Here is a 15,773-nt window from a genome sequence, read left to right as displayed (position 1 = left end):
TTTGTTGGGGAAGCGGATCCATAATGACAAAATGCGGGAGAAAGATCGTGTTTGTGTGGATCAGAAATGCACCGATCAGACTTTTCGGGGCCAATACTGATTTTCGATTTTTTTATTTTTTTTTCTCTGTAGTCCAACAATTGTGCTTTTATATAATAAGAGAAAAAAAATGATAGCGAGGTATTTTAAAATACAACAAAAATTGAAGAAATTTTACAATATTATTTTCACATCCATGTGTCGAGGCATCTTTCCCCACTCTTTGTATGATTATTATTATTGTTTAATCAACAAATGAATCTAAAGACTCATCTGAGTCATGACATGCTGAGAGCTCAATATCCAGGGAGAAGAGACGATATCCCTCAGTAAAATGTCCTGCTAATCTGCCTCTTTAGCTTTTGCCACTCCTCTAAGTTTAAATCTCTTTCTGTAAATGTTCTAAACATGAAGGTTTAACTTTTTCATAAAAAGTGTGATGATATTAAGCTATATTTATTAAAATGCAGTACTCTCCAATGGAATTACTTTGTAAATTTAAGTCATGACCTTTGTTCCTGTCTTCAGTCCGTTTGTCTAAATTATTTAGGAAACATTAGACCAAACAGTTGTTTTGCTGAAACGGTCATTGAAGTAAATTTTAACATTTAGATATAGCCTAGCATCAAAAAACGAATAAATTTGTATCAAACACATCGCGTTCAGTTTGTACTGTATTGATTCATTTTCAATATCAACAATAGGTCCAATGGCTTTATAATGTTGTACGTCAGGCAGTTTAGCATATAATCCATCTTAACGAAAATATCAATAAGATAATTGAACCGTCTACTAAACCAATCCAGTATCTGTTCTTTACTCTGTATCAGTTTTAGTTTCTAACCAAAGTCCATCTGGACAGGTTGTGGCAAATTAAAACCAATCAATAAGGCAATATATTTTACAAATCTGCCTTGGTTTATGCATCAAGATGTCTTGGACCGGATGTTTCTACTGGGGTAAAAGACGACGACAGGAAGTGGTAGGAAGACGATGGCGCTGCATGTCTTTTAATGGCTTGCCACACGACAGCACGTATTCGCGTGTGATTTATAATTGCGTTTCTTATGTAATGAAAACACCAGAACTGCAAAATTGTGTTGTTTTTTTAAAATTATTATTTTATTAGCAAAACATTGAAAAAGTTTTGAGCACATTTGTAATGGAAACCCAGCTTTGAAGTCAGGTACTGTTTGGAGTTTTGCTTACCTTGCATCAGAACCTTCAGTTGGATACAGAACCAACAGAAAGCGAATCTGTTATCATGTGACAAACCAATTCCCCCCCCAAAAAACAAAGGTGAGACTGTTTAATTTATGGCAGCATGGAGCATGGCTCAGTGGTATCCTGTGCTTGCTCAAACAAGAGCCTGATATTACTTGCCCCAAAGTGCAGTTTTGCAATGTAGCTTTCTCCCCCTACATTTTCCAAAGAGCAGATAATTAAATTTCAGACCTTGTTGTTGGGGAAACTCAAGCCCCTCGACTCCCTGCAATTATCAGTGCAGAAGGAAACCGTCTTTGCGTTTGGGTGCTATGTTTCCCAGCACAATGAAGATTAATTAGGTCTTTGCAGTAAATTACTGTAAGGGCTCTTCTCATCTGTAAAGCGCGGCTCATCTCTAATGACGACAGCCCGACGAATCGCGCACAACTCTCCGCCTGAAGATGCCAGAGATGCGTTGCGACGCGGAGGTTATCGCCGGTTAGGAACGCGGCGGCTCTGTGTGCGGTTCTGGTGCCGCAGGTGTGACTTTCCCTGTGTGCTCACGATGCTCTCTCTGTTTGAGTCTGAAAATGACGCTCGTGTTTGCTCTTAGTCATAAAGCCAGGCAATCAGTCTGAGTGTCAGGAGCACCTGGTTCGTTTGTTCGTGTCACGCTGGCCAGCAATGCAGAAAATTACTGCGTTCCACCAAATGGAAATACCACTTGAATGCATGTGTTAATTAGATCTCTGCGTGGCTTTCTCAGAGTGCCTCTCCTCCTCTGTCCGTGAGTCATGTGCTGACTCTGACCTGTCACTGCAAATCCAGAGTCTCTGCTGAGGGCAAGCCGACAGAAAAGCAAACTCGTCTTGTTTTTTTTTTTTTTCTCTCTCTCCCTAGGAAGATACTGACAAGTATATTTGAGCATATTGATTTGCACTGTGGTTTAAGAGGGTAGTTTTCTCAATAAACTTTGGTGTGGCATTGCAACTGCTGATCCTTCTCAGTTTGCTGATGGGGGATGTTAAAGTGTTGCAGAAAAACCAAAGATAGGTTAGGGAACAGAGCACACTATGAATGCAATGCTCACCTACGTAGCTACACTGCCATTTCTTACAAGCATTCATAAACATTTTTTCCAATTTCGTTGGATAAAAACCACAAATGTTATTAGATTTTATTGAGAGTGATGTTTTAGACCAAGACAAAGAGACATTTTGGCCCTCAGTTCAGGAAAAATAAGGCTGGTTTAGAGCTGGAAATGTTGCATGACCTTTTGAGGAGAGGAAATTTTTTAAAAGAAATTCCTATGGATGTTAATGTATTGTCACCGTTTTAGTACTATTTATAGGTTTTAAAGTGGAAAAAAAAGGTGAAATTTAGGCAAAAAGAGGACGGATACATTGTAATCAATTGGCTGTTATTTGTGGAAAGATGTAAAGAAAAACCTTGAGTTGCGAATATAAGAAAAACCAACCAAAATAAATGTTATTTGTACTTTTAGTGTCACTCTGTAGTGGAACTCCAATGCAGTTATTCCATTAAAATGATGAAAAACGGCTAAAACCTGCAATTGTTATTGTATCTTTATTTAATTTTCATTATTTTCAGCCAATTATGAGCCACAGGTTGCAGACTCCTGCTATAGACCAACATAGAGTAATGTACAGCTATGAAGTTGAGATGATTTCTGACAAAAGTTCTGAAAAGTGGATGCATTTCTACACAACCGCCTATTTTCTGATGCCCCTATATAAAATCCAGAGGTGCTTTAGAAGTCACCTAATCAGTAAATAAAATCCACCTCAGTATCAGGATGTTGAAGACCCTATTTGGTTGTTGGAGAGTATTGATGAACAAACGGCATCACACAGCCTGAGAAACGGGGGGAAAGTTATGAAGAAGTTTAAAGCAGAGTTAGGTTGGAAAACAATCCTCAAGTATCTCATCAAGCACTGCATAACCCATCATCTAGAAATGAAAACAGGAAGGCACGGTTGCCCAGTGTAACTCTAGACACAGCCAACGTATCAAAGAACGCGTTTTGGTCAGAAGAAACAAATGCTGGTCTTTTTAGCCAGCAAGCGAAATGCTACATGTGACAGATAACTGCTTGTAACCACGGTGTTGGCTCCATTATGCTGTGGGGATGAACAGGGAATCTGGTTAATTGGTGCACACGGTGAAAGGTCACTCTAGAGTCTGTAGTAGAAGTGAAACCGATGTTTTCAGGGTGATCTCCATCTTGTATTTGGCTAAGACAGAAAAAGGGATCTAGACGTGGAAAAAGCGTACAGCCTTTCTGCCCAAATCTTTAATTTCAAGAGATTTTACTAAGTGTTGCATCAGAATCTTGGATAAAAAAAAGGACAGCACACTTGTTAAATATTGCAAAAACTGTTTAGAACTACATAATTTTCCTTTCACTTTGCAATTATGAGCCACGTTGTGTTGGTCTATCACACAAAATCTGATTAAAATACCAAAACAGTTGCAGATGTTTTCTCTGTGTTTTAAATCCTATTCCTTGGAGACGGGCGTGAGTGTTGCTTGGCTTTCGAGGCTAAAATAATTCTTTTTTCCCCAGTGGATTGTGTTGTGACGCCTGGCTGTTTTGTGTTGCAAAAAGGTTTTTCTCGCCTCATGACAGCCCAAGAAGAACCCCAGCGTTAGGCCTGTGTCGGACAGCAGTCAGAAGAGGATAACATCAAAGCTCTGCTTTATTTCTCAGAGACTACAGAGCAGTCCATGAATAACAGATCACAAGGTACAAAGAGTGAACCAGAGAACATGAGCAGCTTTTCATGTTTCAGCTGTTGTTGGAAATCACAGGGGCCTCATTAAAATACATTGATTAGTAACAGTTTGGACTCGGTGATTGTTGACTGTGAAATTGTTCGGCTAACCGGAGTGGTTTCTTTCTTTCTTTCTTTTTTTTTTTTTTGATGTGATGATGTTCCCGAGCTGAAATGAGCCACTTGGCTGGCGCTCGTTTTGGGTTTATTCAGAGCCAGTGATTTGGCGCAGGGTTTTAGTGACGGTACTTGAATTGGAAATGTGTAACCGCGTGCCCTCCCAGATGAAATGCGTTTGATTCTCTCATATTCCAGCAGGAACCCATGCATGCTAAATCTCTCACAGGTGCCTGTGTGCTTGATGTGCATAGCAGGTTTTCACTTTCCTCACCTAGTCATTTTAGAGTAGCTTTTTTTGTGTGTGTGGATATTACCCATTTAGCAAATGAGGCAGCAGGGCAGAGATTATATCTGGTATCTGCCAGGCAGCTCCACCTTTCAGCCCCTCTAGTCACCAGTGGAGCTGTCTGCCCACACTCACCCACTCAGCCATCCACCAGCAGGAGAGGCTGCCCTGCGATTCCTCTGCTGTATGTATTTGGTGTCTCTGAGCAGATGTTTGCTGGAGTTGGTGGACAATTTTAGGTCACGCTCAGAGAGGATACCTGGAATCATAATGCACTTTAGATCAGGTGTTTAGGAAGTGCATCAGCGAGAAATGACTGCCTTGCACGGCTGCATGGTTCACCTGACTTGCTTTATTTTATCTCCAACGACTGCAGGTAAAGTTTGAGATAAGCTTTATGATTTTATTAGTCATGCTTTTGTGTGTGTTGTGTAGATTTTCCTGCTAGCCGGTGGAGAGAAATAGGACAGAAAGCCCTGCTGTGGCTGGTTAGTTTCTCTTTTAGAGCTGGGCGATGAAACACCAACATCATCTATTGCGATAGACACATAATCAATATAAATGGAAAATACGTCTGATAAAGTGTTTATAGTTTCACTGGTCCAGAAGCGCACAGCATTCTGGGGGATGAAAGCAGAGGAAAGGCGTTAGTTTGGCCCGGTAAAAAGAAGGTAGACGTCCAACTAGCTCAGCTTGCTAGTATCCAATAGGATTATGGGAAATTAAGTAATTTGTCATGGGAAATGTAGGCAATCGGTCTGCTTGACTATGAAGTCTCAACTGTCAGAAGATAATTAAAAAGTAAAAAAAGACTGGAGTTGAGAGAAAAGGCAAAATTAGTATTCAAGAGGAAGTTGTGGATAAAAGAGGAAAGGTCATGTCACTAGTTTAGCCGTTTTTGGTTCTTTAAAACAAAAAACCAAATCAATTATCTGTTGACTGACATGAAATGCTTATGTCATGATACCTTTTACAGCCACATCACCCAGCCCTAGTCTGTGCTCAGCAAACCTGAGGTTTTAAGCCAGGGACTGACATTACAAACACTTGGACCAAAGGGATTTCTGAAATTGTTATGTCTTCAGCTTGAGGGTAATCATGTAGGAATCTTAAGCCTCCCAGCAACAGGAGTCAGTGCAGCAGAATCAACAGGGCTTGCTTTAGAAAGCGTCTGTCCAATGAGGCAAGTCAGAGACGCTGCAGATGACGGCGTTGTTTATCCGCCTCCATCTCTCAGGAACAGCAGAGGAGCAGGGCAGATACCGTTATCTGTTTATGGCGCGAGATAAGGTCGTCTCAATCGGATCACTGACCCTACGCTGATGCTCCCCAGCCGCGCTACCAAACGATCTGCGGCGAAAGGTTGCTAGGCGAGCCCTACATCGCTCTTAAGTAATCCCAATAGATGCCATTAGCATGTCAGCGGTTATTGCTGCACTTTTCCAATGTGGATGCCAGCTGTACATATCAGGACGTCATTAGCTACCGACAGAGAGGCTCAGAGGCTGACCTGAGCGGTGGGGTCAGCAGGGATTTCACAACAAAGCACCAGTAAAGCTGTGGGGGATGTCTGGGGAGAGAGGAAATTGAGCTCAGTGTTCTAGTTGGTGAGATGTTAAATAAGCCCAAGTTATGAGAGGATTAGAGATGGAGAAGATGTAAAATGCTGCAGGCTAATTGGGCTTTATTTTATATATTTCAAAGGCTTGGTTAGAGTCTAAATCAGTCAAGTGTTTCAGATCTGTCTCTCAAGTGTGACGATGTGGGGCCAGGTTTACAGACTTGGTAACATTAAATCATATTTGTAAATGCTACATGGCTGCAGTTAAAGGGGTAGTTCAGATTTTGTGAAGTTTTCAGCAATAGTTGCCATACCTTTAGCAGCAGGTAGATATCACAGTATGTAGGAGTCTAGCACGTCTAAGATGGGGTGTGTGGAGGGATTTTATCACCACTCAAACTGAAGCGTTCATACTCCTGAGGTACAATCCTTTATTTCAACCCTTTGCAGTTTGCACTTCTGAAAAGAGTGTTGTTACATGTGCAACGCATTCTTTTCTCGGCAGAGCAACGTCCGTCACGCTGCAAGAAATGACTTTGTTTTAATGCAACCAGCTTCTTCCTTCTGTCTGATCAGCTGATCTCCAGTCTGCTGTCATGGCATTAGCCAGTTAGCGTTGTCAAGTTTACCATGGCTCAAAAAGTTTCAGAACCACAATTGTTTTATCTGTGTAGCGTTGGGGAACAGAGTTTCTCCCCCACCTATTGCTGAAAGAATTGTTCACTTCTCTCTCATGGACATAAAAGTCATAATTAGCTGTTTTAAAATGTTATCTAATAAAAACCAATGGAGCTAAAATGAAGCTAATATTAACTTGTTAGCGCTTGTTTTTCTGCAAAGAGCAGAGCAGAAAACGTATTTGATATTCTGTGACACAAGCACTTCAAACAAAAACTAATTCAATTTAAACACCAAAATTTAAAATCATCTCTATCCAATAAAATGAATAGATTACAGCACTGATTTATACACATGCAATATGTACATATATTTAATTTTAGTATGTGATAGTTAAGTTGTTAGCTGTGCAGCAATCTCTCGTCTAAAGCAAGCATGTGGTCACACTGGAACGGAACAACCTGATTTTAACAGGAAACCAGTAATCAGCAGAGCCTGGCTCAGTGTGAGCGTCTTTCTTCCTCGACCAGCCGAGGGTTTTAAAGAGGACAGGCAAACATGTCTGACCGCCCCAGGGCAGCTGTGGCTACTATCCAGTGGCTTGTTATCATCAGCGTGAATGATGGGTGAATGGCTGAATGTAGAGTTTGGCATTTTGGGGTCGTGTGGACTTGAAAAAGCGCTAAACTAGCACAAGCCATTTACTGGATAACTTTTTTTAATATAAAATATTATATAGTAATTTAATTATTCAAATGTTTAATCTGGGCGAACCTGGAGAGGACTGAAGAGTTACGGGTGACCAGGGGGATTGACGCAACTAACAGCCTCAATCTAATCTAATCTAAGCGTAGTGATGCTGGCATTTTTGTTTTAAACTCCTAAAATCAGATAAAATGAGAGTACCTGTTTGACTAGCTGTTAGCTTTTCTCCTCTGTGGGGATTTATGCACTTTTTAAAAAAAAAATTCTGAAAGTAAAACAGCAACAATGTAGTCTGGTAAAAACGAACCTCTGGCTCTTGGTTATTGTGAAACGTTTGCTTGTTGGAGGGATGTACTCTGTTGAAGTTTTACATTGTACCCCATTGCTAATGTTTACCTGTGACTTGTATAATGTGCCAGGTCAATGCGTTGACGCTTACCAGAAATATTCTGCGTTGTAAACAACCATCCTCCACAGTGAAGAGGGAAGTGCAGGTCTGAGCGAGGCGGCTGTTCATGTTATCTCAATATTTGGAAGCGTGGTCAACACGGATTAAACGGACTTCCTCCGTTGTCATTGGTTGCATCGATACTGGCCTATGCTAAACCTCCAATGTCTGTATTGGTATTGGAAGTGAAAAAAGTGGATTAGTGCCCTAGGAGGACGGCAATGGCCAAGCTAGAAGCAATTACTGATATCACAGAACTTTACTCCAGATATTATGAACTTTCCCTAACTCTAATTGTAAGCAAATTCAAATAGGATTTCATTTTTCTGCCAAAATGAGTAGCTGCATGCATTATCTCCAGCATACTGGAAAATAGAAGATGGTGATGTTATGATGTGGTTGTCATTTCCCCAAAATGACACAGACTCCAGCTCCTCTGGAGGGCTGACAGCGGTGATGAGATCAGTCCTGGAGAGGAAGGAAGACCGAGTCGAGCCGCTCAGGAGGGCGGCCAGGCCAAGCCACTTGTCCACGACCCTCCTCATTTTATCATGGCTTACACCACTTCTCCAGGCCTCAGTGTGTGGGTGTGTTTTTTTTTTGTTTTTTTTCTTTTTCCTCCATGCGTGCACTGTACTGGAGAGCCAGCTCTGCTCAGAATGGGTCTCTTTATAACCTTCTAACCCTCCGGTGCTCTTTGCAGCCATTGTTGGCCGCTGTGAATGGTATCTCCGTGCCTTGAAAAGTAACCAGATGACATTCTTCCTGTTGTTCAAAAGGGCCCGGGGTTCTGTTGTGAAAAGCGGCTGAAAGGATAGACTAGGACTGTGACCTTCAGAGGCTAATCTCTGGCATGTCATTCAGTGGCGGTTGGAGGCAAATGCAGGCCTCGCTCTCTGATAGCAACGTACCAACTCAAACAAGGCAGAAATTCTTCTGAGGTTTTCAGCTGCTGTGCCCGCAAAACATTCACTGTACTTTATTATTATTTTTTCCTTCTTCTATGAAACTTCCTCAGGAACCAGAGGGTGTTTTGTAGCAGCTGAACTGAATCGTTATTCCAGACAGGCAGTGTGTCTGACTCCCACATTGTCCAAACAACCAACCCCAGCCTGTGACTGAGCCCTCTGTGCGCAGACCGGTGGCATCAGCAAGCGCCGCCAACCCCCTCCGTACTACGAGCTGAAATATCGTCGCTGCTGTGAAAGCAGCGGGGATGAAATGCGCTCGGTGAGACAGTAAACATCGTTGCAGCTTTCAAACTAGCTTACGTTGTTTATATCTCTTCCTCTCTGGTGTATTTGCTGCCTTCAGCTGGCTGCTTTTCCTGGAATGTGCAGAGATGCAGTTGCCACTCTGCAGGGGGATGTTGGCTGTAATCACAGTGCAGAGTTGAGCTGTGCAGTTTGACTCGATAGAGGAACAATTAAACAAAAGTCATATTTCTTTGCAAGAGGCTTTTATGCATTGATATAAAAACAATGTATTATTTAGGGATGCAACTAACGGTTATTTTAGTAACCAATTATTCTGCCGATTAATGAGATGAAAACAATTCTACAGATTTTCCATTTAACCACTTCAGCCGTTTTGTGTACATGTTAAATTTTATTGCCTAAAATTCAGTAACATAGCAATTTTGTAGTGAATTTGAAGCAAAACCTTTACAACTTGAGTAGTTTTACCCAAAACATATTTATAGACAAAAGTGTTCCCACCTTAAATGTACACATGTATATGCAGGTTTTCCCCCTGTGTATCATAAGCCTGGCGGGCCACCAGGCTTTATTTATGTCCCCACCAGGCTAAGAATTGTTTTTTTTTTATTTTTCTTAATGATTGGCTTTTTTAAGATTTTATATTTGGTGTTTAGGTATTAATCTTCCAGTCTTCCAATAATACGTAATTGGAATGATCAAATATCATTTGATAACTATCAAGTGATTTTTTACTTTTTTTTTTTTTTTTTCAGATTTTCTGTCCACTTCAAACATTTTTTACTCAAAACACGATGGCCGGCTGGATAACTGGCCTCGCGCCCCGAGCATCGGGCTTAGCGATTTTTCTGGGGGAAACCCTGTTATATATTTTGTAGATTAGCTTACTGCTCTGAATACGTTTGTTTAATCAGAAAATGTCATTTGTTTTCAGTATTTATACTCCGCAGAATGATTGATTTATTTCAATAATCGATTAATCGTTTGAGCACTGGTGTATTACAATTCTATCGATTTCCAAGTGTCATGGTTATGTTTGTGATTTTTGTCCTAGCTAGCCATCTTAAAAGTTATTTATGTAACTGTAACTGTGATGTCGGCTGCTTATATTGTTTTGGTGAGGTAACAAATCTATTTCCCCCCAACAGCTAAAGTTTTTCTCACCGTTTCATAGTGAAATAGAAAGCATACTCACTCCTGCCGCTGTTGTCCTGTCAGTCATCTGACCTGCTCAGAACGGTGCTTAGATATCCCCAGATACTTTTGGGGTGTACTCTACACAACTTGTATTTACTGCATGATTGCACTTTTCTTTCCAGTTCTTCCATTGATTTATTCAGTTTATCTTAGTGATCACATTGATGTTAGCATGTAGATTGCTATTATTTTTTGCGTCGCAGAAAAAAAGAAATCCACAATAAAACGTGGAATGTTTTTTAGAATTCGTTGATATTGGCAGGTAAGAAAGGCTGAACTGTAGTTTCTCTCATTTTTGGTAAAAACTAAACTCAAAAACACTTGACATGTTCTAGAGATTTCCGGGAACAAAGATGAATGGAGTGTTGTAACCATGATGAAAGTTTGCAGGTTTCTTTGTGAGATATTTAGAGTTGATTTAAACTGTAAAATATCTTTAAAGGAGATTTCATCTGATTTAATATGTGAAAAACATGAGATTCTCTGTTTGGGACATAATGTCTGAGTTCTTTAAAATCATTCAATGTTCACTTATTTGTGAAACATGATTAACAGTAATTGGCTACTGATTTGTTGACTTGTTTTCATTCACTCCACACTCGTTGGCCTAATGAATATAGTTAATGGAAAAGGAGAATTCAGAAAAATAAGAATGGAAAAAGTGGAATTTGGAGAAACGTAATAAAATGGATTTCCTCGCTCTAACTTTCTTCATTGTTTTTAGATAACTGTATGACTGCATGTCACTTTGAAATGAGCTTAATCTGGACACTACTTGCATAAACAAATATGTTTTCTTTAGTCATGAAGAAATGACTAATTCTCACATCTTGTTTTTAATCAGTACAGCTTGTTTGAGGAGTAGATACATTATTCTATGTCTTCTATTGTTTTCTGCTTTGTTTGCCTTCCTGATGACGCTCGAACAGAAGTAGCCGCTACAAAAACGTACCATTATGACTCTGCCTTCCTCTTGACCAGGTGCTTGTAGTCCACACTAAGATCTACTCATGCGCTCAAGAGGATTTGCCTTTCAGTGAAAACATGCTTCCCTGGTATGTAGGTGTCTTTGTGCTTTTCCAAACGATCTCCGAGAACTGCTCTGAAAACAGTGTTTTCCTCTTCGGGCCCGCTGTGTTAGAGCTGCGCCACCTGTATGGGGTTAAGATCAGGGTCATTTGTCTTTGAGGACTCTGTTGTTCGGGGGAGGCCGGCCTCTTTCTCAGGAGCCAGGTACCGCTGCGAATGGATGCGGCAAAGAAAAGCCGTCATGTTTCGAGGGCCTCTTTTTGTCAGACATCTTTCAGCGCTGGGTGATTGGCATATCTCTCGCCATTTCCTGCTTTTGTTTGCCACCATTGAGTTTCGAGAGCAAATAATGACATTGACCATTATGTGTTCATGCACACACATTAAAAAAAAAAAACGGAGAGGTTGTTTACAAAAGAGGAGGTGGACTAGGAAAGGAAAATGTCGTCTTTTATCATGAAGGCACACATCCATTTTACATTATTTGGAGATTGTACCCTGCTGTAGTGTAACATCTGTAAAATATGGCAGAGATAGTGGAGGAAAGAAGGCTGGGTCTGCAATATGAAAGAGCTGCTCCCAAGAATTTGTAAAGAAAGACCTGCGGCAGGTTGCATTGATGTGAGAGAGAGGCATCCGTCTCGCCGCAATTTCGCTGTAAGGGTTTGCTTTAGTGCTGCGACTAACTATTATTTTAGTGAAACGATTATTCTATCAATTAGTCAGACGATTAATCGTGTTAAAAAATTGGCAGATTTTTCATTTAACCACTTAAATTTTTTTTTTGTGGGTTCTAGTGTCCTTTATATGACAGTAGGCTGACAGGAAAAGGGAAGGGAGAGGGGGGGAAGACAGTCTGGTCCGGGAATCGAACCCGCGACGGCTGGGTCGAGGACTCAAAGCCTCCAAATGTGGGTTACGTTACCCCCTACGCCACCACAACACGCCCTGGATTTTCATTTTTTTAGTGGAAAACGTAAATATTTTTAGTAGAATTTGGCTTCATCAATGCTCTGGATATGATGCTCTTCCAGCAAATGACCTTTTTTTTGAGTCTGTATTAGTTAACCATTAACCGATTAATTTATTAGTTGGCGATTACTTCAATTAATCGACTAACCACGATTAATCAATTGTTTCAGCTCTAGTTTGCTCGCTCTGCATGTTTGCCGTCTGTAATTAATAGCCAGGAGTCAACTGGCCCCGTCCAGAGACCAGGTGCTGCCTGGATCCGCTCCGGCGCTAAGAAACGGGCTCGTGAGTTTCACTTTCCTCGGTGGAGGAAGCCCGCACATGTCACCGACTTGTCTCGCTCACCGCGTACGACCCCGCCGACTGCGTACGTGTAAACACGCCGGCGTGGACTCAAAACAAAGCGATGAATTTTAATGATGCAGAGCTGATGGATTGCTTGTTGGTGGAGGATGTGGTTCATTTAGTCCACTTTGCGTCAAGCGCCATTGTATTCACGTCCTGTGCTGTTTAGCAGGGCTCGCTGCCCTGACAGATTGCCATCCCCGATGGGGAGATTTACCCTGCCAGCACAGCCAATGGCACTGACACCATCATTAGGCTTTGATCAGCTGCAGTCTGCGATGGGGACGAGGAGAGAGTAATATTCTTGATCTAATTACTGGGAGACATTTCAGGCAGTGTAATGTGTGATTTAACCTCTTGTCAGAGGCTATAAAAGGAAGCTGGGTTAATCTTCCTGACAACCTCCTTTCCACTCGAGGGACAGTGTCTTTAAATGTTCTCTTTTTTTCGCCTGAACATGGTGAAAAAGCGGCATGGCGGTGCTCTGCGTTAACTCACTGCAAGTTTTATGCTTGAACTCTCCTCTGGGAAGATTTCTGTGACCTTTTGAAAAGTTAGCAACAGCTGGCTCACAGAAACGCCTGTGCAGCGTGCATCTTGACAATTGCAAATAGAACAAAAAAAAAAAAAGAGGAAAAAAAAGCTGTCCTTTTGACTTTTGTATTCTTCCACCAAATGGATTGTTTGGCTGCCCCCTTTTGTTTCTTTCCATCTTGCTCTCGCTCGCTCGCCGGCCATCACCACCCACACACTGCACCACGATGAGTGCAGGGGACTTGATTGAACAAATAGATTGTAAGTGGAATCGAGGGGTTTGGGTTAATCAGTCAAACATAGTTAAACAATTCTTTAGACATGGAGGGATTAGTCCTGCTTCCGTTGAGCTCATCAGAGCCCATTCTCCCCAGGGCTGCCTGGGCTTTTAGGGCCAAGGGGCCGCGGCCTCTCCGGCTCCGAGGAGAACCACACACGCACCCCTTCTCATGCTCCATTGCCTCTGAATGGCCCACCACTCTCCTTTCCCTTTGTTACAATGTACAATTGGAATGATGGATTAGCAAATTAAATGCAGACTTTTCTATTCATGGCCCTTCGCGCTCAAAGTCTCATTCACTGGATCTATCACAAGCCCACTTTCAAATGGTAGCCATGTTCACTGTATTCTCCTCCAGAAAGAGTCTTTTGCCCTCACAAAAATAAAGCAGCGTGATGATCTTTCCCATGCAGAAAGGCTCTCTGTATCTTGTTTTTACAGGATGACTTCCTGCACATTTTCTCTCCCCTCCGTCTTTAAGCGAGTTGTGATCATTCATATAGGAAGTAGCCCTGATATGATGAGGGTGATGTGTTAGCAAAGTGCACAGCTGCAGCCTGCCTGAGCCTGCTCTGCTGCTGCTTTATCCACTTTTCTGCATGCTGAATATTGACCCTATTGGCCTTGAGATAAAAACTCTTGACAGTGTGCTAGGTTTAATTTATTGATTAGTTGTTGCCTGAATGTGCACTGAAAAATTTAACTTATTTTTGCATCACTTTGAAACATTTGCTGCCAGTAATGTTGTAACTTTGGACCTACACATTTTTTGAAATTCTGAAAAGAAATTTACTTAATGGAACATCCTTTTGGCAATTTCGAAAGGATGTTTGATTTGGGATGATGTGGTTTTTCAGCTGTATCAAAATAGACGTATTTTGCAGAACTGCATTGGAAACGTTTTTTCACATCACATCACGTGATCAACAACCGGCTGTTACTACTGGCAAAAACCAAGAAAAGGACAACAGGAACTAGTAGGAGGATGACGATTTGTTTCTGTTTTTGTGAAGCTGGCTCCACCAGAGCTCTCACAGCATCACGCAGCTCATAAAACATGTCATTCTAGCGTGTTGAATCCATAACTCTTCTGTGAAATTGCAGAATACATTTCCCCTAAACACCACTCTCAAATATAAGGGGCTTGTTGCTTCTACACCTGAATAAGACGACAACGTCTCCTCTGATTGTTGAGAGCTGGCGACAAGGTTCAATTATGAATGTAATCTTATGTAACTCTTTTTATATTTGTTACTGTCAGGGTTTTAATTACTTATTGGATGAACAAGTTTATTCACACATGATTTTAATTTAATTTCTCATGTAATGGAAACATCGCAGTTACAAAATGTGTTTTATCGACATTAGCAGGATATAGACAAAAGATTTGTGCGCATTTGTAATGCAAACGCAGCTAGTCATTCACCACTCTTTCAGTCTATGTTTTGGTGATTCTGCAGTCGAGGAATTTAACGCAAAATCAACAAATTCCTGCTCTTTTTATTTTTTTATTTTGGTCTTATGCAGTTTATTACAAAGTTTCCGCTAAAAATGCTCAAAAATATTAAGTTTAAGTGAATGCTAACCTGTGAGTGACTGTATTTCCTACTTACTGTTCGGGTTAGCTGAATATTTTATGTCTTTGACCGGCTTTTTAAAACAGTGACAAAAGGGGCGTGCTGTGGTGGCGTAGGGGACAGCGTGACCCACGTTTGGAGACCTTGAGTCCTCGACGTGGCCGTTGCGGGTTCGATTTCCGGACCCGGCGACATTTGCTGCATGTCTTCCCCCCTTGATCTCCCCCTTTCCTGTCAGTCTACTGTCATATAAGGGACACTAGAGCCCATAAAGAAAAAAAAACAAAAAAAAAACCCTGGTGGGGGGAAAAAAAAACAGTGACAAAAAAATCTCACTGCCATTTGTCGCTTTGACCGATTACGATTCACACGCCTGACTGTCGAGTGCAGACACTGTTACAAACTGAAGAATCATCAGATTTAGTCATTTTAAGGGTTTGAGATGCCATGAAAAAAATTTGTTGTCTTATCTATTCACACTCCGTCCTGTAGGCGGCGATAATGGCCTGTAAAGTGAGTCGACAGTCCTTGTTTCGAAGAAGACACATGAAGTTGCTTACAGATGCTAATTAAGCACGGCGACTGGATATATTAGATTCTGTTTTCCTTAGAAACTAAGGGATGACGACCCGTTTGGAAAGTAAAAATCAACACGTTGCTAAGCAACAAAGACAATCTTCTGTCGGGACAGTCATGTGACCACTCCACCCTGAAAATTGCAGAGGTAAGGCTTTCCCGGTTCTTGTCCTGCACTGTGATGAGAGAGTATTCTTTCCTTCCTGCTGGAGCAGAAAAAATCTTCCTAGCATGCAGCTGTAGCTACCTCTGTGACCTCTGACCCTGA

General features: G+C 41.4%; 1 protein-coding gene across 2 annotated transcripts in view; it reads left to right on the top strand.

The window, feature by feature from the left end:
* fam222ba (family with sequence similarity 222 member Ba) overlaps nt 1-15,773 on the top strand; it is a 50,238-nt gene that overhangs the window by 1,452 nt on the left and 33,013 nt on the right. The window lies entirely within an intron of this gene.

Source organism: Gambusia affinis, linkage group LG15 (assembly GCF_019740435.1).
Source record: "Gambusia affinis linkage group LG15, SWU_Gaff_1.0, whole genome shotgun sequence".
NCBI lineage: Eukaryota > Metazoa > Chordata > Actinopteri > Cyprinodontiformes > Poeciliidae > Gambusia > Gambusia affinis.
Note: the sequence above shows the minus strand (reverse complement) of the source record. Positions and strands in the feature narration are given on the sequence as shown.